The sequence below is a fragment of the Ailuropoda melanoleuca genome, chromosome 7 (genome assembly GCF_002007445.2).
Source record: "Ailuropoda melanoleuca isolate Jingjing chromosome 7, ASM200744v2, whole genome shotgun sequence".
Classification (NCBI taxonomy): Eukaryota; Metazoa; Chordata; class Mammalia; order Carnivora; family Ursidae; genus Ailuropoda; species Ailuropoda melanoleuca.
Genome location: NC_048224.1, coordinates 135,113,120 through 135,139,497, shown reverse-complemented (window position 1 = coordinate 135,139,497; position 26,378 = coordinate 135,113,120).

Here is a 26,378-nt window from a genome sequence, read left to right as displayed (position 1 = left end):
GTTCCATAACACAGTCTAGGAAAGGGGAATGAGCATTTAATTGATAGGGCAGATGATATGAAGCTTGCCTCATTAATTAATCAAATCAAATATACTTAAATGAACCTTTGAGTGACCTCCCATGTGCTCCCAGCCTCCGTTGATGTTTGATTATTTTACACCTGTCAACAGGAGTCAGGAGAGGAAGAATTTCTAGTCTATCAGCTGGTTGGGTCCAATTTGTGGAAAAGTCTGTCTCAAGTCCGTGTAGCAGGGAAGCAATAGTGGGGCACGTAGAAACCTACACATTCAAGAGTGAATGGAGTTACCTGTGACCCTGAGTGGGTTGAAGGATATCTGTTTAGACTTTCAAATGGGAATGGTAATGCGTCATGTCTTTGCATCTGTCCGGTAGGGCCTGTAATATCTGTTTTATTTAATGGGTGGCTATCAACAAATACAAATAAGAAATAATGTAAACAAGGCTGCCAATTTGTAGATTTCAAGGAAAATTCATGAAAGCAGTATTAACAGCTCTGAGATTAAATGGTGAATGGCATGGTGTATGAATTGCAAAATATAAAACTTAGTGTTTTTCAGTACACTTTCAAATGTGAGCTATCATCCCCACAATCTCCTTTCAGACCATTTTTGTCACCCCAAAAAAGAAACCCTTTACCCAATATCAGTCACTGTCCATTCCCCCATCCCAACTGTTTGGCAACTACTGATTTTATTTCTGTCTTTATGCATTTGCTGTTCTGGATATTTCACACAAATGGAATCCTACAACAAGCGGTCTTTCTTGGCTAACTTCTTTCATTGAGCATAATGTTTTTAAGCCTTCTCCGTGTGGAATGTTTTTATTGCTGTGTGGCATAGCGTTGTCACATTTATGCCACAAGTTGCTTATCCATTCAACCACTAAAGGACATTTGGATTGCTTCCAGTTGTTTGCTATTACACTAGAATTTTAGTGTACATTTCTTATATGGACGATTACGTCCATTTTTCTTAAGTAATTAGGAGTTAAATGGCTAATTACACAGTGGAACACACTTATGTAGCAAACTGCCATCCTGTCCTATCCATGGATCTCCCCCACACTTCAGGAGAGAAAATCATATAGGGCCTTACACCAGGGGGCGGGGCTCTTAGGGATCATCTTGGAATTTGAACACAGTCGATATGCAGTATCCTTTTGAATCTTTTGTATTCTACTTGTTAAAATTCTGTTTAGAATTTTGGCATTTATGCTCATGAGGTATGTTGGTCTATCATCATCTTGTAATGTCTTTATCTTTTTGTTACTGTGGCTATTCTAGAATTGAAGTATTATTTGGGAAGTATTAATTCCCTCTTCAATTTTCTGGAACATATTCTGTAAAAGTAAAATTATTTCCTTAGGGGCGCCTGGGTGGCACAGTGGTTAAGCGTCTGCCTTCGGATCAGGGCGTGATCCCGGCGTTCTGGGATTGAGCCCTGCATCAGGCTCCTCCGCTATGAGCCTGCTTCTTCCTCTCCCATTCCCCCTGCTTGTGTTCCCTCTCTTGCTGGCTGTCTCTATCTCTGTCGAATAAATAAATAAAATCTTTAAAAAAAAATTATTTCCTTAAGCCTTTGGTAGAATTCAGTACCTGGATCTGGAATTTTCTTTGCCAGCAGACATTTAATTACACATCTAATTTCTTTAATAGATACAGGATCCTTCAGTTTTATTTGTGTGGGGCTGGGGGAAGGGAGGCAGGGAATGAGTGTGCGTGAGCGTGCTTTGGTAGTTTTCAAGGAATTTGTCCATTCCAACTAGTTTGTTGAATTCATTGGCACAAACTTGTACATAACATTCCCTTTTTTTTTCATACTAGTATATGCGGAAGCTTTAGGGATATCCTTTCTCTTCCATATTGATATTGGTGTTTTGTGTCATTTTTTTCCTGATCAGTTTGAGTAGTGGTTTGTCAACTTGAGTTTTCTTAAAGAAATAACTTAGAGTTTTATTGATTTATTTCATTGGTTGGTTTAGATTTCTATTTCATTGATTTCCACTTTGATCTTCACATCCACTGCTTTGGTTTTTTGGGTTTTTTTCATTTGTTTATTATTGGTCTTCTAGTTTTTAAGATGAAGCCTCAGATACTTGATTTGAGACCATCCTCCTTTTCTTAAATTCTTTTGCAAATTTTTCCCTTAGCAAATTAGTGGCATCTCATAGATTTGAGATGTTTTATTCTGGTAGGTCTTAATTCTCCTTTAGTTTGAAGTATTTGCTAATTTTGATTTTGATATCTTTGATTCATGGGTTATTTATAAGTGTTAGTTTCCAAATATCTAGAAATTCCCTAAACATCGATCTTTTAATTTAATTCCATCGTTCTCAGAAAATATCTCCTATAGCTTAAATCTTTTTAAGCGCATTTAGACCTGTTTTTACAGAGAGAGAGAACGTGCGTATGCATGTGCAAAAGTGAGGAGAGGGCAGAGGGAGAGAGATAATCTTAAGCAGGTTCCACACCTAATGTGGAGCCTGACATGGGGCTCAATCTCATGACCCTGAGATCATGACCCCAGTTGAAATCAAGAGTCCCATCCCCAAGTGACTGAGCCACCCAGGCACCCCTAGACATGTCTTATAGTCCAGAAAGTGATCTATCTTGCTAAATGTTCTGTGGACACTTCAAAAGAACGTGTATTCTTTTGTGGGAAGGAGTGTTCTACAAATGTCAATTAGATCAAGTTGATGGATAATATTATATAAATACTTGCTGTCCTTTATGTATCATTGTTCCAGCCATTATTGGATATTAAAATCACTGTAATTGGGAATTTATTATTACACTTCTAGGAGTTTTTGCTTTATGCATCTTGAGGTGCTATTGAGTACATAGACATTTAGGATTTGACTATGATGTGTCTTGATGATGTTTTCTCCATGTTTCTTTGCTTAGGGTTTGTTGAGTTTCTTGGATATGCAGGTTGATAGTTTTCCTAAATTTGATGAAAGTTATAGCCATTATTTGTTCAAACATTTTTTGTCTTTGACTTCTCCCAATCTTCTCTCCTTTAGGGACTAATATACATATTAAACCACTTGAAGTTGTTCCGCAGGCCACTGATGCTCTGTTATTGGGTTCTCTTTTCTCTGTTTTCATTTCAGATAGTTTTTATTGCCGTATATTCAGGTTCACAAATCTTTTTTTCTGTAATATCCAATCAGCTATTAATTACATCCAGTGTTTGGGGTATTTTTCATTTTTTTAATCTCAAGCGTTGTCATTTATATTCTCTAGAAGTTTGAGCTGGCTCTTTAAAAAAATGCTTCCCATGTTTCTACTTCTCTTTTAAATATGTGGAATATATTTGTAATCTCTTTTAATGTCTTCTGGTAATTCTAACACCAACATCAATTCTAGAGCATTTTTAATTGATTTTTATCGTAAGTCATTTTTCCTGTCTCTTCTATGGTAATTTATTTGGATGCCAGACATTGTAAATTTTCTCTTACTAGGTGATGGATATGGTTTTTAAGATTTAAGTCCGAAGCAACTCTTGGTTTAAGGCAAAGTTTTCTCCATTATTGAGACAATGCCCTTCTGTGTATTTTCCTCAATGCTTGTAAATCTTGGGGTCTACCAGTCTGACAGTGAGAACAGGCATTAGTCCTTGTCCTATGCCTGTGCTGGGCACTGTTGTTAATAATCACCTCCCATGTCTTTTTCCTCCCTTTCAGGCAGTTTCCTGACCTGCATGTGCTGATCAAGCCAATAAGCTAAAGCAATTGTCTAACTTACTCATTTCCTGACTTTCAGAGATCATTATTCTTTGTGAACTGATATCCATTGTTGTGCTGACTGTTTCATATATTTTCATTTTTGTCTCAGATGGTAGAGTAAATCACATTTGTATTTCATCACGGCTGGAAGAAGAAGTGTACCCTCTTTTTCAAAAAGCTGAATTTTTGTGGCTCTACCATAGCTTGTTTAGCTAACTCCTTGTTGCTGGACCTATATGGTCTGAATTTTAGGTGCAAGTGTAACTATAGGAGAGAGTTTGAAAGTGTGACAATTGAATCAAAAGGTAAGTGTGACCGTAATTCTGATATTTCTAGATTTCTCTCCATGGGTAGGTATTGTACCATTTTTGCATTCCCCTCTAGCCAATGTTTGAAAATGAATACCTTTTAGAGGACTGAGGATATATACCAAAAGGAAGAAATCTTCAGCATCTAATAAATATCTCATCAGATTTCATTCATGTCTTACTCTCCTGACAGTTTTGTGGCACAAAAACAAAATATCACAAGACTGGGTCTGTTTGTAGAGTCAATGAACAGCTCTCTTCTTCCAGGTCTAGGAATCAGGGGGACTACCATACTTCATTCTCCTGGTTTTTATGTCATTTTTAAAGAAGCGATCTGACACTACATTTTCTCAGAAAAAGATCTATTTCATTCTGTGAGTCAATTTCCGCTTTCTGAATTTGAAAGTTCATTTATTTGATCTCTTCTGAGAATAGACACTCTAAACATAATCCCCCTTCCAAGAATCTGGGGAGAATCTGAAAGTTTACCGTGTCAAGTGCAAACTCTTCTAAAATTATATACCCCTCTTTCTTACATAGTCTTATCTTCTAGCGTTGTGCAATCCAGACTCTATGTGGTGAACTGTGTTGTAAGGTGGTACAGAAGTGGAGGAGAGAATAAAGCAAATGTTTTAAAAATAACAACACTTGAGTAATACTTGTTCTCCAGATATATTCTTTACATGTCCACATACAGAATCTTCATTTCCTTTATCTGTTATATTTGAGTTCTCTCGTAATTCTATCCAGCAAACTCTAACCCTATTCATGCACTGACTATCCAATAATAGAGGAAGATAGTCAAGCTAGATGTTCAGACGTTCATGCAAAACAGCGGGGAAAGTTTACATTCACTTGTTTCTCGTGACCAGAATGGTTACTCTTTAAAAGTGGCACTTTCCATAGATTGATTAGGTTTCTTTATGGTACTACTGGTTGTCACAGATCTATTCTCATCAGAGAGGCCATCTGCTTTAGGTTCCCTTCCTCCCTCTTCCTAAAATGTAAAATGACATCATCGTGAATGGAAGAGAAGAGGAATTAAGGGAGGTTTTAAGATTATTCTTAGCCATGTATGTAGACTGAATGGAAATATTCAGACACAAAAATAGTTAAGAACTCCAATCAGTACAGGTAATATTATTCTATTTAAACGACTCACTTCTTTGGGAAAATAATTACTTTTTTCTTTATTTCAACTGCCCTTTCAAGTTACACTTTTAACCCAAAACATAAATTTAAAATTAAATACTATATATATAGTAATTCTCTGTATAGCATAACCTAGGGAAATACATTTGAGGAAAATTACTAGGAAATCAGCAAAGCTTTCTTTTTTGGTAACAATAAAGATTAGAATTCTCCAAGGGGTGGAGCAAAAATAAGAATTTTGTTCAGTGATGACCTAAAAATAATATTAGAAATTGCTTGGAGGTGATTATAGAATGCCTGTAGCTCATAGGAACATTGCTTAATTTGTCACTGCTAGGAGGACAGAGGAGCCAATCTGAAGCCATTAAGAATTGCATTTGTGTAACTGAGTTGGATAAACATGTGGGAGAATTGTTTTGTGTGTACATGTAGGAATAATGGATCTGGTTGCTCATTATCCAATCATTAGGAAATACTTAATAACATGAAGTGCATTTTTTCATCATTCCCCCATGATTTTATCAGGACTTACATATCCCAATTTCTCATTATTAGCCTTAAAATGTATTTGTATTTTTAATCTGAGTTTAGTCTTAAAATTTAGAAGATGCCTTGCAAATATCCTCAGCGATGGGGGGCAGGGCATGGGGGCCCTCCCCGGGATGGATCCAGGGTTTGAGCTTTAATTCCTATCTGTGATGAATTATGACAGATAAAGTACCAGTTGTCAAATTCTTAATGCATCAGCCATCTTCATCGACCACTCTTCCTTCTACTTATAAAGCCAAATGGGGCAAGAAAGGGTTAGAGAAATGTCTCTAGATTGAAAGTCAAGATTGCCAGATTCTAACACCATGCCTTTAAGAAAGTTCACATCTGTCAGGATCCGTGGAAGCTGTACTACCTTTTGCCAAGGCTCATTAAATATAAAGACTTTCTCCCTTTTTGTCCCAACCGAGGCCCACTATAGAGGGTTGGGAACCAGCCAGCAGCTGGGGGTGGGCTGGGGGAGGGTGACCATGCCCCAAACTGGGTCTGGCTAGGACAGGGCAAATGAGCATCGACCTAGGTGGAGTTTGAAATCTTGGCAACTCCAAGGGAGGAGAGATTTTAATTAGGGAATGAGGGAGTTACTGGGACCAAAATAAATAGATTTATTACCTGAGAGTGGTAGGATATAGCATGAGACCCGCCTGAGATTCTATTTTAAAGGTGAGGAGGAGGAGGAAGGACTGACGTGGTAGGTTTTCAGGTGGCAGCTGCCAGGAGCAATGGCTTTCTCCATCTGCTTTGTGAGGCTTAGTCTGTTGGAATACTGGTTTTGCCTCTTAAAAAAATACCAATTATCTAAGTCATGGGTCCACAAACTCTTTTTGTAATGGGCCAGATAGGAAGCAGTTTAGGCTTTGTGGGCCAAGAGTAAAATTGAGGATATGATGTAAGCACTTATATAACATGGAAGGAAACATAATTGTACAAGTTTCTTATTAAACTCAAAATACATCAATACATCAAAAACTAAGGATATACTGTATGGTGACTAACATAACATAATAAAAAATTATAAAAAATAAACTCAAAGTACATTAAAAATTGAGTACATCACCTTATAATACAGATCTGCTTATGATATTTCTTTTTTTTTTTTAAAGATTTTATTTATTTATTTGACAGAGAGAGAGAGACAGCCAGCGAGAGAGGGAACACAAGCAAGGGGGAGTGGGAGAGGAAGAAGCAGGCTCATAGCAGAAGAGCCTGATGTGGGGCTCGATCCCATAACACCAGGATCACACCCTGAGCCTGAAGGCAGATGCTTAACCGCTGTGCCACCCAGGTGCCCCTATGATATTTCTTAATTGGTGTTCATATTCCCTTATCGAATCAGTAGCAAACTTTCATCTGTATAAGGCATCCTTAGCTTGGGGGCCATACAGAGACAGGTGGAGGCCCAGATTTGGTCCAAAGGCCATAGTTTGCCTAGTTTGCTAAATCTGGTATAGAAAAAGTTTTATTTTGGTTTATCACATTTACAAGGATAGAATGAATAGAATGCAATGGTATTGCTCCTAGAAAATGAATTAAAGTTGAGGGCAGTATGGGGTAATAGAATAACCCTGACTGGGCCAAAGTAGGGCTTCTTTTTCTCAAAAGCATACTTCTATAAAAGCCAAGGATCAGAACAACGAGAAGTATCCCTTGATGCTAAAGTAAATCTTTATTTCATCCTCAGCAATCACATAACTGCTCTATTTTTAGGCATCCTTTCGTGATTGCTAAGGTCCATGAAAGTGCAGATATTAGTCTAGTCCATCGACCTTTTCCTCGTACATGGAAAATCATGGAAGTGGTCCTCTAAATGCTATAGTTCTCAATATTTACCTCTTAAGTTACAAATGGTGTGTGTGTAGGTGTGTGGGGGAGGGACTAAGCACAAAAGTGAAGAAAGAGGAAGCAGAACAAGCATAAATAACCATGTAAAGTGGGATGGGCGCTGCGGGGACAGAGGACAGCTTGTAGACTTGAGACCGTGATACACCATGTTTGGAAATTGTGGCAGAGCTCTTTCATGGGTCCAATGAAACATGCCGGGACCACTGGACATTTCTTTTTTTAAATTTTATTTTATTTTTTTAATTGTTCAATTAGCCAGCATAGAGTACATAATTAGTTTTTAATGTAGTGTTCAGTGATTTATTAGTTGTGTATAACACCCAGTGCTCATCACCACACGTACCCTCCTTAATACCCATCACCCGGTTACCCCATCCCCCAGCCCCCTCCCTTCTGTAACCTTCAGTTTGGTTCTTGGAGTCCAGAGTCTCTCATGGTTTGTCTCCATCTCTGATTTCTTCCCATGCGGCTTTCCCTCCCTTCTCCTCTGGTCCTCCGTGCTATTCCTAATGTTCCACATATGCGTGAAACCATATGATAATCGTCTTTCTCTACTTATTTCGCTTAGCATAATCCCCTCCAGTTCCATCTAGGTTGATGCAAACGGCGGGTATTCATCCTTTCTGATGGCTGAGTAATATTCCATTGTGTATATGAACCACGTCCTCTTTATTCTTTCATCTGTTGAAGGGCATCTCAGCTCCTTCCACAATTTGGCTATTGTGGACATTGCTGCTATGAACATTGAGTTGAAGGTACCCCTTCTTTCCGTTACATCTGTATCTTTGGGGTAAATACCTAGTAATGCAATTGCTGGGTCATAGGGTAGCTCTATTTTTAGCATCTTGAGGAACTTCCATACTGTTTTCCAGAGTGGCGGTACCAGCTTGCGTTGCCACCAACAGTATAAGAGGGTTCCCCTTTCTCCGTATTCTTGCCAACACTTGTTTCCTGTCTTGTTAATTTTTGCCATTCTAACCGGTGTTCCCCTGGACATTTCTGCACCTCCATTTAATAGCTTTAAAAATATGCACCAAGTGAGAATATTAATACAGGAAGAATATTAGTTCATTTTATCATGCGTTATTGCATTTTGAATTTGCCAGAGTTGTGCATAACGATTCCAATCCCCAAGGCGTGTAAAACAGTCCCCATTACAACTATTCCTATGGATACTTTTCATACAGGTACTTAGCAGTTTTGTTGTGTTCGGATCACCTGTTACTTGTTTCCTACCTGTGCTGTGTACGCACGCTTTCAGAATAAAAGCTATAAATGAATGAAACCTCCAAAAATGACCGCAGAAGCAAATTCACTCTAGATAATTATTGTTAAAGATTTTAATTTTAGTTCATCTCTATACCTGATGTGGGGCTCAAACTCACAACCCCAAGATCAAGAGTTGCGTGCTCTACCAACTGAGCCAGCCAGGTGCCCCAAAACACTGATATTTTAGATTGAAATTTCCTACCCTGTGTAGTCAGGATCAGGAAAAAAAATACTAATGTTTATTCACCTTTTTTCTACTAATACTTAGCACGGTCCTATCCAAAGTCACCCTGTAATAATCCCTAAATCTTCGAGTATTTATTGAGCACTGGCTGAGTCTGATCACACTGGGTACTGTGAGGTTTGTATAACTTCTTGAGAAGTTTTTATGAACTTTTATTTTTATGAACTTTGTTAGAATGGTAGGTAGAGCAGTGAGAGGGACTGCAGGTTTACTTAGCAATGAGATGAATTGATTCTTAAAAATCTGAAATAAACTTAAAATTGTAAGGCAGTACACTCCTGATCTAGGTATTTGGCTATCACTACAAACTCACACATCTATATCAATACTCATTGTGTTCTTTAAATCATGAAATCAGTTAAGCATTATGATCTGAAATTGAAACATTCAGTGACATAAATACTAATCATCCAGCATAGGGTTCCCAAATTTTGCTGCATTATAGAATCACCTGGGCACTCTCAAATCCCACACCCACCTCACAACCAATATTAAGTCAGAATGGGGATGGGAGTCAGGCATCAGTCACTTTTTTCTAATTATACTTTAAGCACAGTTTTAGGTTCATAGCAAAATTCAGCATAAAGTGTAGAGTTTCATACTTCCCTTCCCCTCTACAGGCATAGCCTCCCCATCTATCAACAGCTGCCCCCCCCCCACACCAGGGTGGGACATTTGTTACAATGGAGGAGCCCCTATGGGCATATTACCTCCCGAAGTCCCCAGGTGAGTCGACTGTGCAGCAGAGCTGAGAACCACTGACCCAGCAACAGGACATGGACAGCCGTCGGTGTGCTAGTTTGCATCACGTAGTTCTACCTGGCATTTAGAGCTCCTGTTCGTGCTGACTGGTCAGGGGTCTGTGTGAGTAGTCAGTGGCTTCATCCTATGTATGGTTTAAACATCACAACTATGATGAGACTGTGAAATCCATATTGACAACTTCCAGAACCATAATCTTGCAGAAATACCTTTCTTATGTGGACCTTTACCTATTTTAGATGTATATTCAGGCATTTTAACTAGCAGTGTTTGCATGGAGAATCGATTGTCCAAAATAGTCTTTGCCACCAATATTTTAAATTTTGGGATTTTTTTTTTCTAAAAATAACCTTTAATTTCAAAATAAATAGAAATTTACCTTTCTACCTTTTGAAAGTAAATTTAGAAGGGGAGTAAAAGTCAAAAAAGCAAGAGGAAAGTATCAGGTGAGGATCCCACTACTTGGGCCCTCCCCAGTGAGATGTCTTTCTGTCTCACCACAACTGATCACCAGAGGATGCCTTCCTTACTGTGTCTTCTGTAGACAGAACTTGTTGGGACTGCTCCAACAGAATACTTAGATTGGGTGGCTTGTAAACAACAGACATTTATTTCTGGAAGTCCAAGATAAAGGTGCCTGAGGACCCACTTCTTGGTTCTTGGATAGCTTTCTCCTCGCTGTGTCCTGAATGGCAGAAGTAGGGAGGGGGTGAGAGAGCTCTCTGGGGTCTCTTTAATAAAGGCATTAATGCCATTTGTAAGGGTTCCACTCTCAAGATCCAATCATCTCCCAAAGACCCACCTCTAAATACTTTACCACCTTAGGGAGTCAGGATTTCAACATGTGAATGTGGGGTGGGGCAGACATTCAGTCTACAATAGCTGGTCTGTTCTCCTACTCTAAGGGTAGGAATAGCTTTATATGTTTCACCAGACTAATGAAATTAAGCCAGTAGAATTATATTTCACTATTTTCGTAATTCCCACCTTCCTGGCACAAGCTAAGATGTCCTACACTTCCCTGAAATGAACAGTCTGGGGACATCAATATACCATAAAGAATCTTAAAATTGTTTCACAGAGAGCACGATAGCACAGGACTATCTGAACCATTTCTGAGTTGATAACATAGCTTTGATTTTACTGCTTATCTTCTTTATGCGTATTGGAAGACGGGTATATAAAACAATATAATGCTGTTCCATCAGGAGAATTACAGGCTTGCCTTTATGTCAGGATTTCACCAATAGTAAGAGTATTTCACGTTAAGTGTGTGCATTCACTCTATATAGATCTATGGATCTCTATGGATTGTGTCTATATTCTCTTTCTATGTTTAGATCTATCAATGATGGATACTATATAGATAATCTATGTAAGGACATCCTGGCCTAAAGGCAAGCAGTAATTGCGCAATACAAAAATATGAGAAAAATTCTATAGTATGTATAGAGGGAAGTTTAATTGACCGTGTTCTTCAAAAACCGTGAGATAGACCAGTTAATGCCCATATTCCATTTTCTCAGACAAAATGGTCTTCTATATAATCAAATGTTTCTGTTAATGGTATTTCTTACAAGGGATATTCCTGGTAATCAGTAAGAGTTAAGTATGAGTGATGGTGTATATTTTATTACCTCACTCTCACCATAAGCTCCACTCATCCAGCCATCTAGCCAATCTCTATTCTTTCAAGAAGGCACTGAACATTTCTTGTTCACCAGGTGCTGTGTCAGTTACAGAGACCAGAGAGGAAAAGACATGAGGTTCTCTGGTGTCACACCGCCTCTCTGGGGACCTTACAAGCGAGGCAGTCGTGGTGGTACTGTATGGCTGGTACTGGGTTGTTCAGCTCTCACTGGCCTTGTAAGGGCTCTAACTGTACGTGGCTGGTAATCCCTGCAGGAGTGACCAGGTTTTCGTTGAGCGCTTACTTGCTCTTGTAAAGGACTCTCCACTGGCAACGTGAAGGAGGGATTGTAAGAAGATGAGGAGGAAGTAGGTAGATCAGAAGCCATTGTTGCACTCAGAATAAAATCTAAGCCGTGACTATCCTTACAGCAAGGGGAAGGAGAGGGGGGACATGTGTAGAAACGTTAAGGATATGGAATTACAGGGCATGCTAAATGGACAGAGGAAGGCAGCACAACAAGTAGAAGTGGGCAGTGACTTTGGTAAATTGTGTATTAGCCCACGGAGGGGACAAATATTGCCATGACCATGTTTGGGGCCCTTTGATGAAAGCAATGTCTTCTGTTCTGAGCTACTTGTGGTTCATGCTTACAATTTCTTTAGTGCTTGCTCCACAGTAGTCACTGTTCCCACGAATGGGCTCATTTGATCATTAACATAGCCTTACATGAGTAGGTCTTTATTTCTATTTTAAAGAGAAGGAAACTGAGGCATAACGAGGTGGAACAAGCTTCCCCAGGTTAAATACTGTTCCAGCCTAGCAGAGCCGAGCCTCCAAGGGGCAGGTGGTTCTCTGGCTAGCGCTTGGGGTGCTGTCCATGGAGGGGACTGCACATAGGAAGGGAGCACATTTAAGGGAGATGCCCTGAATGGGAGGTACCTGCCACCCAGGCTGGCAGAGGCCTTCCCGTAAAGACCCTGTGCTGTGATGGAGAGGTATAGACAGGGGTCATGATGGCTGGGATGGGAGGTGAGGCAAGGCACAGGGGGGTTCCACAGGGAAAGCACGTGAGTGAGAGAAGGGAGGTAGCCAGTCCTGATGACAGTGCACAATGGTTCTTTAATGTGTCTGCACCTTAGGCTCACCTGGGAGCTTTAACAGTTCCTGCTGCCTGGGCTTCACCAGTTAAATAAATCAGAATGTCTGGGCATGAAATCCAGGCCTGGACATTTTTACATCTTTCCAGGTGATATGGTCAAGTTTAGTGTTGCTGACTTAGAACCATGGGTCTCCCACTGTAGCATGCATCAGAATTCCCCAGATTGCTCCTCATGGTACACACTGTGCCCCACACAGCACACGGGAGTGCCAGAGTTCTGATCTCCTAAGAGCATTAACTTAATGGGGACCCCACCCTTATGACCTCATGTCAACCTAATCCCCTTCCACTGGCCCACCTCCAAATACCATCATATTGAGGTTAGGCTTCCACAAAGGAATTTGGGGGGTGGGCTGGGGGGATACAAACATTAGGTTCGCAACAACCCCTGTGTATCAAGCTGTGCTCCAGCTATGGAAATGTATGAATAGTGATAACATCTACTTAGCATATAGGTCTCTGATAAACGAGGACCTCTGTGTCCTCATTTTCCTGTGAAACCCTCTTCACTGGTTTCATATGCTGTATTTTTTTGTAAAATGGTTCATATGTGGTGGTGTGTGTATTAGGATTAAATTCAACTCCATGGCTGTTTGTGCACGTGGCTAATGTGAGGTGGCGGATGATAGGACAGATGAGACACACGAGCTTAGGGAGCTGGTCACCATACTCTTAAAGAACATTACAGATCTTGATAAAGTTAATCATTTAAAAGATGTGTGTAAATTAGTGAAATAGCCTCAAGTTGATACACTGATTTTGCCTATATCTCTAGGTTATTACATTAAAGTAAGGGTTATTTAGGCTTTATATCCCACAGGCTAGTTTTGAAAGAAAGAGTGCCTGGATGACTCGTATGTTCAGAAGGCTGTAGTCTGTAGACCCAGGTTTTTTGGAAGGTCGGTCTCAGTGTATGACCCCAGACCATAGAAACACTGGACTGATGAAGACCTTAGTTTCCCTAATTAGTGTCTAAATGCCCAACAATTGAGCATCTGGCTTTGGAGCAAACTCCTCTAATTCCAGAGAATTCTTTCCCAGGCAACCCTCTTCCCCACCACAACAGTGACATCTTTTCACCGGATGATTTCACCCTCTGCCTTTACCAGTTGGATAAACAATCATGGAGAAAGGAGAAGAAATGGGATCTCTCGTTCTCTATGCCCTTCACCTTCTCCATCTTCTCTCCAAGAATACAATTTTTAGTTTCTTACCTTTGTTTCTTCTAGATCCAGACTTAAGACTTCCTCCAGTTATGCCCTTTTCTAAACCAGATATGTATGTGTGGATCAATAGACACTGGTATATATACACACATACCCCGTGTGTGCCTCTTTGCTCTGAGTTGATGGCTCTATCCCAACTGTGGGATCAACTTTTCTCCTCTGTGTCCTCATTGTTAATGAATATTTGCCATACTTATGCTTGTGTAGAGTAGTCCTATTTGAGAGCACTTACATTATTCCTGTGATGAAAAAAAATCACATTAATTATATTTTTCATTAATATTTTCCCTTTTCTGATGACATATGATTGAAAGGAGTTAATAGCCAAAAGTGGTCCTGGATGCCTTGAATGGGTTCAGGGTGTCTGAGAGATATTTGAACATCTATGAAAGATTTTGATATGTAAATCTTAAGATAGGATCACAGGTTCAGTTGGTCTTGAATTGCCTGTGTCCCACACAATATTAATCACTGACCTGTGGTCATTTAGTTCTAAAAGATGGCCAGTATTTCCCTCTTTATTTACTTTTGTTTGTGCTTTTTTTGTTTTGTTGTTTTGTTGTTGTTTTGTGCTTTTAATCAGCCTCCCCAAATCCATTTTGGAGTACGGTAGAAAAGTGCACAATGACCCTGGTGAATATTTGATCTAGTATCTTAGGAGTTGTTCTTAACATTCAGTTTTATTTAACAAGGTCTGTGGAAACTCTCCATGTAGACAGTAGTGGGGCTGTTACCCTTTGGTTGACAATCTGGCTAACCTTTTATGCCTCAGATTTCTTACCTATGTTAAAAAAAAAATGTTATCCTTTTGTGTCCAAAAAATTAAGGAACATACATGAAAGCACTGTTGATTCAATGAAGTCTTATTTTTTATTTTTTGCCTTAAATACTTTGCGCTGGACACATTTCCAAGTCCTTGACAAGTTTTCGTGCATTAAGTATTCCTAACAACCTTATAAGGTAGATATTATCATTCCTAATTTGTAAGGGGAGGAGCTGAAGCACAAGCGAGCTAAGTGACTTGCTCGAGGTTACACATCAGTGTGGAAGAGAGGATTTTAACCCTTCTATCTGTAGAACTCACAGGTTGAGTTTGTTTCCTCTAAACCACTGCGCTGTCCTATACTACCACCCAAGAGCTGGGGCTGTGGGGGGGGGGACTGGAAGGGGGACCTGTGAAGAATGGGCAAATCATTCCATGCTTTTTCTAGAATCCTGGATTAATAGGAGAGCCATTCTTCTAGAGCCAGAGGTCCCACATCTGTTGGCAATTCAGCTTTCCTCTAACCCTCTAGAAGTGTCCGAACGCAGCTGTTGGAAAGGTTGAGCTGCCAGCAACTGCTGAGTAAGCAGGGAATACCTCACTGCAGGGGACAGGGTGACTTGGTATCAGCAGGGTGACAGAGCTTGATCCTGAGTAGCAGGCCAGGGATGACGGGTGGGGGAGGGGGGCAGGGGACCATTTCCATTTGGGATTTCTTTCCAAGAGAAGGAAGCAATAACCGATTTCAAAACATGGGGTGGTGTTAAGGCATCTTGGTGTTCATAAAAATCACACCCAGAAGCACATGTGCTCTATTCAAATGGGGATTTAATTCAAAGCTGATGATTAATGAATATCTTGGAATCTGTATGTGTATTACAGTCATGTAAACTCTATATGGGGTGAACAAAACAGTCATTAATTTGAAGGTACTTTTTCTTTCTCAGTCCAGCTTTCCAATTTTCCTCAAACATGTTGTTTATGTAAAATTTATTTATAGTAGTTTTTTGCCCTCACTCAGTAATCACTGCGGAGATATATAAACAGGAAATCTCTCCCTTTAGTCCCAGCTAACACCTTTGTTATTTATACCAACATGCGTAAGTCTCGTTATGACATAACATCTGTTGCTGGAAGAATGGTTTTTTGGCAGAAATGAGTAATATATCTTGAACTAAGCAAAAGAAGAGATCAATCATGGAAGAGAAAAAAAATCTTGCTCCATACATTAAATATAATTCAGACCAAACTTACACACTTGCATGCAAATCGATAGTAATTTAAAGCTCTTCCTGCAGCACTCCTAGGTGGCAACATAAACAGAATTTGGGCTGTAGGTCCGCCCTTCTAGATTATCTTACAAGGTTTTAGGGGCTCTATGGTTTATCCTGTCCTCGACAAAGGACTTTCTATTTATGACAAGTTTGTATTTATGTCAGTTCGTGTTTGGCCTTAACTATTCTGTCTCTTAAAATTGTCAACATTTCTTATGAAATTACAATTTCTTCCTCTAAAATCCCTTCCAGGTTCTTTAGTGAACTCAATTTCTTAATAGAACTTATATGTGTGTGTGTGTGTATATATATGTACATAAATATTTCTCTTAGCTATGTTTTTGATAAAACAAAGCAAACTGATATAAATGTGGTCATGAATGAAAATCCCAGCCTATGCCAAAAAAAAAAACCAAAACAAAACACAAACACTCTCCGTTTTAAGATGAGATTCATTTAAAAAATTGTAAATCTGACGTGCACTGCAGGAAACTTGGAAAATACATAAAAGCAAGAAAAGAAAAGCTGTGCTTATAATGTACTTCTTGGGACTTCCTCTGACATCAACAGTCCAGAATGGGGTGTTGGAGAGAAAGGAAAACTGCAGAAATTAGTTGGGGTAGATCTTTATCCTAGTTTATTAGCCTAAGATTTAAAGCGTTGGGTGAAAAAGCATAAGTGTCTGGAAGAAAAGGAAGCAGTGTGTGTGTTCCAAGTTACCATTTTACAGATCATTCATATTTTATATTTGCCACTACTGTAGACATTTTTTTCTTGAGATTTCCAAATCTCATTCAATAAATCCCATCGAGAGCATCTGTGGTTCCACAAGGTGAAGCAGACTCATTTGAACAATATAGCAGGTTAGAGTGACTTCAGTAATGCTAGAAAGCATTATTGGGAAGGATCATTAATTTTATCTTTCCTTTTCTTTCAATGGTCCTACATCGAAAAGAAAACATCAGGTTTCTGAGTGACGATAAATGAACCAGGGCTCTGCCATGGGGGCCGAAGGAAAGAGCAAAATCTGTTTTCAGATTCCCAATATTAGATTAAAAGAGATTCGGAAATGATGAAAGATAATTATGCTAGATTCCATGTTGATATAAATGTGTTCTTCAGGCTAAAATTGCAATAATGTTTTAAATCTGCTTCTATTTGAAAAGTCCTTTTCGTTCTAGAACATAAGGTGTATTTGGGTCCACCAGGGATTCAAGGCATAGAGTGGTTTCCAGACCCAATTTCCAGCCCTGAGTGCTTGTTTGGTCCTCTGCTGATGCCCGTGGAAGCTTCTTGCATCTTGGACTTTTCTCTCTTCCCTAAAGCAAACCTTCCTGTATTCTGTGCGCTCTAAGATTGTAGGTGCCCCACAAGAGGCCATTCCCCAAATGTGCTCTTTCTGCTGCGCTAACCCTTCTTTGTAAGTCTCATCTCGTCTGAGACTGTATCAATATCAACAAATTGCTGTTGCCCTAATTGGCATCTCTGGCTCTTCCCTCTTCCCTGTGCTTCACTCCTTTATTTCCACCTGTGAGCCACATGTCTTAAAGATGTCCTGAGATCACCTCAAATGCACCATGTATTGATAGGATTTTTTTTTTAAATCCCAAACAAATTTTTATTTGCAGAGGACACTATTTGAGCCGACAAAAGCTCAAAATCTTGGAGAGTGATTAGAACTGTTCTCAGTTTTATGTTGGTAAACGTTTAACCAAGTTTTCTCAAAAACAACAATCCCTGATACATAGCATGTGGGGATTAGTGTGGTAAATATTCTCGTCGGCTGTCTAACCTGCCAGTGAGAATCATTGATTGTAGAGTTGCAAGGATGGGAGCACAATGGGTTCTGATAAGCTAGTAACAGCCAACTACAGCTTGCCAGGGGCTATTCTGAAATTCTGGTCAACTCGAAGAACTAATGTGGACAAATGTCATTTGAAAAGATAAATGAATGACTCAATAAAAAAATACAGAAATACTCAATATAAGTTTTGTTTCTATTAAGAGAAGCATAGTCATGCACAGAACTTATTCTTAGATACTCATTGGGTGGGAGTGAAAGCCTGAGCTTTAATTTCACCAGTGTTGTTCAAAAAGTATCTCGTGAACCTTGTGTGGTAGGAGCTGGAAAAATGCAGACTGCATCACCGAAGAGTCAGTACTTAAAAGTGTTACTTGAGGGAGCGCCGTCAGTCTGGCTGAAGGTCTCTGGTGGCATGCCACCAGGCTCGGTCTTGGATTCTTTCAAAATGTGTAGTGTAATTATAAACTTAAATTTTGTCATTACCCAAAGCATGGAGGAGTCGTTATTACAGAGGATGACAAAGTCAGGACTGAAAGAAAATTCTGACAAATTAAAATAATCACCATGGCAACAAAAATGTAACAGCGGTGTCAGAGTTCACATTAGGTTAAAAAATAATTTATAAAAATATGTGTGACCAAGCTGCACAATATTTGCTAAAAAGATATGCAGGTTTTGGTGCAAACCCCGTACAAAACAACAGAGAATGTGATTTATAAGCCTTTAGGTGACTTTAATAAAAATGGAACTAGCATAGAGCAAGGTGCTGCGACCCCATGACTAGCCAGTGGAGCAGGTCTGGAGCAAGGGTCTGCAAAAGAGAAATTTCCAGGAGTTTCTACATCCCACCATGACTATTATATCCTAGCCCGGAAGATCATTTCTTTTCTAGGAGGTCCTGCAACCTCAAGTCATGTCGTATCATTTCCATATGTTTGCCTGCACTGTTCCATTGGCCTATCACTTCTCATTCTCCTCAATCAAAATCCATCTATGTTTTAACTGTGCGTCATTTTTTAAAATCTCAATCAAAAATATTTAAACTCTTCTACTCTGCTTTCTTAAAGATCCTCATGCTCGTATTTAGCACTTAGTTTTCCGCCTTGGCATATAGTTAATGGCCTTTCATGTCACGTAGACATTTACTGAATGTGAAGTTTATACAAGGCAGCGTGCTATGCCTTGTTCCATACTTGGTTCTGCATTAGAGGTTAGTACTTTAAGGACAGAGATCTGTCTCATCACCTCCATTGGACTTTTAGTGAGTAGTGGTGCTTAGGAAAGAGAAAAGACTTATCTCGAACGTGAGATAACTTGGATACAGTTTGAACTTCAAGGAGGTCGTCATGGAACTCACACCAAGAATTAAGCTTCTCCCAGGTTTTGGGGCACCCTTGCAGTACCAGTAAAGGTGACCTGGCGTGGATTGTGTTCTTGACCTCGGATTCTCACATGCATGTTTATTCATTCACATGTGGGCCAGGCAGTGTACTAGACACTGGAGACACAATGTCTTGCTCAAAACTTTTTAGTCCGGGATTTATCTTTAAGTTGTCAGTCCTTGACAAAACGCTATTGCCTGCAAATTGTTCTTCGAGTAAGATAGCCCATGTTCTATACTCACACTGCAGCTTGGTCTTCACGGTTTTTAAGGAGTCAGAAAAGCACCCAGTAACAAACCATAAATATTTTTGAGGACTGCCAGTGATAATGTCAGAGGAGAATCCTGCCTTGCCCAGAGTCTCCCTCTACTTTTCTAGTCATGTCGAAAGAAATCCTAGCTTGACTGAGGAGAGGATCTTCTCAAGGTCCTCTTAGGATCAGACTCCAGAAAATCAGGAAGCTCAGAAAAGAGTATGATAATTTGGCCACCAAACTTTTAGCTCAGCACCAACAAACATGACAATGAGCTGAGTGCTTATGCTTTTTCTCCTCCTGTTCTGCAGAAGGGAACGTGCACAGCAAAATAAGGAAAAGAAATACCCTTAATGAAAATCTTGAATTGATTTACATTCTGTTGAGATCACCATAAAATATATATATTTTTTAACATTTTAATAGTATTTTAGTAATTTTAAGAGTATTTCATTGAGTTCTGACCTGTTTGCTTGTGAACTGGTATCAACCCTGAGATTGTTGGAGTCAATATAATGCTGAATAGTGATGGGTAATAACAGTAAAATACTACACAGCACTTACATTAATGAATGTGCCGAAGTTTCTTTTAGCCTGGGAAGTTAAAAGCTCCTGATTTCTTAAGTCATGATAGGCAGACTGGCATCTGTCCATTCCATCGGAAGAAGCGTATGCTAACATTGGATGGGAATGTCGTCCTCCTGACTCTGGAAACCAGCGTGTCTTTACTTATATTATCTCTGTAATATTCATTGTGCTGCTGATAGGAAGATGTCGGATGGGGTTTCTGCCAATTTAGCATCTGAGAAGTTGAGTCACAAAGCAGTTCAATGACTTGTCTGAGGTCCTGACCCAAATCAGTGGGAAAGCGGTGAACATACTTTAAAGTCAGTGCTAACCCTTCTTCACAGGAAACTGTCATTTCTATTTCTTTGTAGTGCTCTGTTCACTATAAAAATATGACTGGGGAACGTTTCGTCTCGTGCAGCCTCATTTCTTTTGCTGATGGCAGCTGTGACTCTGCGTATCTCAGAACAGAATTTAGCTGCAGTATTTATAGAATCTGCCATTGCAGGGTATCTCCCACCCACTCCCCCTCCCCGGCCACTTACTCCTGTACTCTAATATTTAAAATGGGGGGAAAATTATACCAGGGAAGAATGAAAAAGATTGGGGGACTCTATCATTCTTAGTGTACAAAAAAAGCAAGCTGAAATGAGGAATAAGAAGAATGGATCTTTGATTGTTAATAGATGCTTAAAGACTCTGATATCATTGTTAAATGGAATTTTGGTTTGCACGTGCGATGTCTTCAAGATTCATTCAGATGAAATGTGTGAGTGTGTGTGTGCATGTGTGTGTGTGCGTGCATGTGCGCGCTCATGAGATGTGTGTGCACATTGGTTTATGCGACCACCTCTGGCTTTTCTCGGTGTTTGGAATATCTTCATAAATCAGGCTGCTCTATTACTTTATTATATACACCAAACCAAAATGTAAACGTATTCAACTTCAGTTTACTTTTTGCCATTGAGGTGGAGCATAGAAAATAACCTGAAGCTAATCCGAAGGGTATAACTACAATTTTAGGCGACCACATCTTCCGTAAGAAGCAGACCATCAGAACACGTGAGACCTCTAGTTCTCCTTAGAATGAAGAACTTGTGAGTTGCTGCTGAGAACCAATCTTCCACTTAAAATGTAGGATAGACTTTAGCAAACTGCATGCATGAATTTTGGAAGATCACTAAGAAAAATGAGCCCTGGTAAGACACAGAGAACCACACACACCCCTGTATGACTTTAATTTTTAAACAGTGAAGGGTGTGAGAGTACTAGTGACACCATTATCTAGTTTTATAAATTCTTGTGAAGAAACCCAGTATATCCCATATTGTTCATAAGTAAATCCTACACTTTGAAAGGCAAATGATATTTGTGACTTTGGCTTTTTTTTTTTTTTGATTGGAGTTGCTCATCTTCCTCCACGCTTGCTGCTTTGGTATAGAATGTGATTGGGGGGTGTGGACAGGTGTGGTGTCACTGTATTTGTAATTTAAATACAAAATTGCTCAGCCATCCATCTTGTTTATATTCCGCTGTCACATCGGAGGGGGTGCGATGCTCTGTATTTTCTCGCTCCTTAAGTATAAACAATGACTCTTGGTCTGAGTTTGTTAGTAATTGAATGCGGTTGGTTTGTTGTAACGACAATTCTAAGAGTGTAATATTTCATAAATGAAAATCCTCATAGCAGGTATAAGTCGTTTGCAGTATATTACAATCAGAGGGTTCCATAATAAAGTGCTAATTGTAACTTGGCTTTAAATGCTACATTTTGCATGCAAATTGGCCTGCAGGGAGTTGTTATTTGGTGTACCATTGGTAAGAACACTAACATTAGTTTGTAATTGGTTTGAAGTGGCACACCATTATTACTAATATGTGAGAGGGAGTTTATAGAAAAATATTGCTTCCTCGTGGAAGAGAAAAATATTTTGTTGTACTTCGAAGGAAAACAAAGACTGGTTGAAGTGAGAACCCAAGCATTTCATTCAGATAGAAGAGAATGGAAATCTGTATCTATTACATAATTAAAATCTTTACTCACCCTAAATTATGTGTTTCGTTTCCTCAGAGCAAGGGCTGTTTACATTTTTGCAAAAAATACTCTGATTTTTATTTTCCTTCCTACATGTAATCTGACAAACACAAACAGATTAATGGCCTTCTTATTGGCTTCGGTGGGCAGCAGAGCTGAGACTTGTTCGAATGGTAGTTTTCCGTAGAGTTGCCCTATGGGTGGTTGGGTAAGTGATTTGAAGCGTGTGCATACTCCTGAGCTCTCAGGCTGGAAACGTGATGGTGACTGTTTACTATTTAGTTGATTTAATAACAGGTAGGTGCCCTGCAGTTTGTGTTGTAGAGAGTAGTATAGACGGAGTAGTAGCGATTCACTTCTCTCTCTACGCTCTACTTGCGTTTTTCTGAATTGAAGAGAATTATTTTATTCCTTGATGACATGTCATGACTGTGAAAAGGTAAACCAAACTAATAATCAGAATAGTACAGTGCATTCCTAAAATGAGCCTGAAGGAGCAAAGCATATGGTTTTCTCTTCCCAACATAGTGGGTGAACGTGAACGAGGTCAAGACTGTTGGCCATCAAAGCCAGAATCCCAATGCTTGGCTGGATTGAACCTAGAACTCCACCATTGATGAGCCATCCACTTTTCGGAAGTTAAGTGTTCATGTCTGGGTTAACAGGTTGAGATCTTAAGTAAATCATGAAACACTTTGCAAATACTAGCCAGCGAGGAATGAACCCATTCAAAGTGCTTTCATTAGCTTTGTTTTATTTTTTATATAAAACTTGGTACTACTGTTTGAGCTGTTGATTCACTGAGTTCATAACTGCTTTGATACCACCATTTTTTCTAGAAATTTACTTTCAGATAACTGTAAGACACAATAATACAAAACCTTGTTCTTCCTGACTATGCTTCTCTTTTACTCTGCTAGTGTATCTCTGTGCTCTACAAAACCCCGTGGCTGAGTAAGCCTGTACATTTGTACGTATATCACAAGCTCACTTGGGAGATGTAGGATGTGGGATGCTCTTAGCCAATAGTCAGGAGGCAAGGGAGTTCAGGAGGGTAATTGATTTGAGGAATAAATCAGCAACTTCACACTGGGGCTGGGCACCAAAGCCTCCCTCAGCATTTTAATAGATAGGCAATCATTAATTTTACCCCAAATTACAAGCATGCTTATAATGTTTCAACAGCTGTTGATTAATTGTTGAACAGCAATAATGGGAGGATGAGAAAATCTTGTTGATGGAAAGTTCATGAGGGTCAGCAAATTTACGTGGAACACAGCTGTCCCTGTTAACCTGCAGTGAAACTGTCAGACACAGCTCTGTCTTGAACTTTCTGTTATGGTTTATAGGTTGCATTTTTCCCCCTTTCCTTTTTTTTTTAAATAAATTGGGCTGACTTATTATTATAGCTGTTGCATGTTTTGTTTTTTTTTTTTAATGTGAATACACTTTGAACTCTCCTGAAATAGTAAAATCACAAAGAGAATGAAGGTGAATCTATTTATGTTCCTTGTGTAGAAAGTCTGAGGTCATGGAAATCTGTATGTTGCTGTCTTTGGACACCATATAAAAGAGGGTGCATGGCTGTGTTAGCTGCTACACTGACAGTTTGTAGACATTTACTTACCCTCTTTGAGCCCTAGTTTCACTGTCTCTAAAATATGAGTGCAAATTTGTACCTTGCTGTGATGGGATAATTGAATAAGAAAATATGTGATTTCTGAGGATAGCAATTGGTCCATTAAAGATATGCAGTAACTATTCCTCCCCCCTCCCCTTTCTTTGCTCTTCCAAATGAATGTAAGATTAAGGAGATTCGTTTCAGTTGTTAAGCAAAAGAAGATGGGACAACAAGTATCTTTTATTTTTGCTTGTCTTACTTCATCTGCATGCCATTCTGATAGTAAGGCAAACTGAAACACATAATAAACATTGTATAGCAGAGTCCAGAAATTGATTTCACTGAAGTTTTTATAAAAACATGTACATATGTGCTGAGGACATGACAATTATTTTCACGCAATAAGATTAAGCCCACACCTAACATTTCTGGATTATCATAAAATACAAAAAAACCTGGGAAGAATATTTAAAACATTATAGCTATGTCCACAGCAGCGCCTAAATGACCATTTAGGACTATTTTAAGCAGGTAACAGAGCAGCTGAAAAATGACATGTGACACATAGGTGAATTTGAGCTTTGTTATGGGACAAAAGAGGATTCTCGATTATAATCCCAGGGCAAGTATAGGTAAAGAGCAGACTGACCTCCCCTCAGTTGATGTCACTCATAGGTAGCATAATCACGGGAGATCGCATTCAGAGCCGAGTCTGTGGTGAGGCAGTCCCGGGCAGAGTCCTCTGTCATTGCTGCTGCAATGGGTCTATGACAAAGGGAAAACTTCTCCATCACCGCAAGTGTTAAGTAATACACCCGTGTATTTTCACTCTTGGAGTTGAGTCTGGTTTTAGGGGATGACACCAGTCAGCAGAACGGTTATGTTTTGAATTGGAAGGAGGTCCACGGAGGACCTCTAAGATTCCAGACATGGCGGCAACGAAGGCGGCCGATGTCCAGGTCTCCTGTCCTGGGAGACGCTCTATGTCAGCACTTTCCACCGCAGGCCAGCTGTTTTAAAGCAGAGGCTCTGTCTTTGAACAAACATTGCCTAGCTTCACTATGCAGGGAAATGACTAAATGCCACATGGTTTCAATGGAAATCATGTCTCTAGCTTCATGAAGATCCTTCTCATTAGGGTCTAACCAGAGCCTTGTGGAATAGTTTGGACTACCCTTCCATATCTTCTTAAGTACTGTGTTTAAAATCTAAGTATGAAGGATTCCCTGTGTTTCTATAGAAATTTGATCATGCCATTCTTAGAGCACGGAACACGTTTCACATGGAATAAGGGCATCACACTGTGGGGACTGTCAAGTACAGTAGCAACGTAACTAGCATTAATTTATGATAACATTACTTACGTGCCTGCCCTATTTTGTACTGGATTTTAAATTATGTAAGGGCAGGAATTGTGATTTTTTTTTTTTTTTTTTTTTTTTTTTGCCTCGAACGTAATAGATACTCAGTGAAAGACACTGACTGGTTTTCCAACGGCCACATGTAGAAATGAGGTATGTGAATGACTGCCCCATGGCAGGGCAGGGGGAGGGGAGACCACAGGAGAGGAAACTCCTCAAACCGTTTTCATTAGTCCTTGGGAGGAGTATCATTCTGCCCTTTCCCTTCTTGGCCCTCTTTTCAAAGCGCTGGGGGACTCCTGCCCCCAATCCTGCTTACCTTGGACCCCATTCCTCTTTTTATACTAGAGAATAAAGTTGGGAAGTTGATATTTTTAGGTACAACCTTGACCAAATCTACTCAACTAAAGATTTCTACTTGCAGCTACCATCTTGTTTTTCTCACATCAATTCTTATTCAGTCCCTGGGAGCAGGGACAGTCCAGTATTTGTTTCTGTCCCCTAGGTGGGTTATCCTACATGACTGGGTTGGTTTCTTGGGTCATCTCTCTGCTCAATCAAATGTTGTCAGGCAACTACCTGTAGTTAGAAAGACCCCGGGTCTCCATTGGTAAAGAAGACAGAGGCAGCCTCTACCTTCACATTACTAAGTTGGGGATCCAAATGTTGATATGTAATATCACAGACAAATGTGAAAATGTAAATTATCATAAAGTTCAGGAAAGAAGAGAATATAAAAAAACAAAGCCATGTGGGTGAACTAGCTAACATTGCAGGATCAGGGAAGGCCTCACTGAGCAAATAGCGTTTAAATGGAGGACTGCATGTTGGGTTGAATCAGAAGAAGCAGCAGGAGGGAGGGTATGACATCCCAGGAAAAGAGGACAACATCAGTGATGCATTTGGACTGGGAAGAAGCTTAACCTCTTCAGTAACTGCAGATCTCAAGCTGCAGTGCAGGGGTAACACCAGGAGTTTACAGGGCAGGGGCAGGACCAGGTCTGCAGGTCCAAACTCTGTGCAAGACCTCTTATATAAAATTCTAAAGGGGAAGCCATAGATGGAGTTTGATTCTGAGACTGACATGTTCCAAAACCCCCTTTTAAAAGATTAGTAAATTGCTGTGAGAATAGACTAGAGGCTGTCAAGAGGAGAGGCTGGCTTCCAGGGCAGAAGTTAGAATAGATGCAGGTGAAAGTGGGGTGAGACAAGGGATGGAAAGAGATGGAGAGAACGGGGAGAGCTTCTTCGGTGGGAATGAACAGTTCTGGGTGTCAGGTTGGGCGCAGGGTAGAAGGGGAATAAGGTATCAAGGTGGTCATTGGAGTTCTCAGTATGAGCAATCAGATGTCAAGAAATGTGTTATAAAGTAGGAGATGCAGGTGGTAAGGTTGTGGACCCAGAGACTGGCTTCAGACATGTTAAA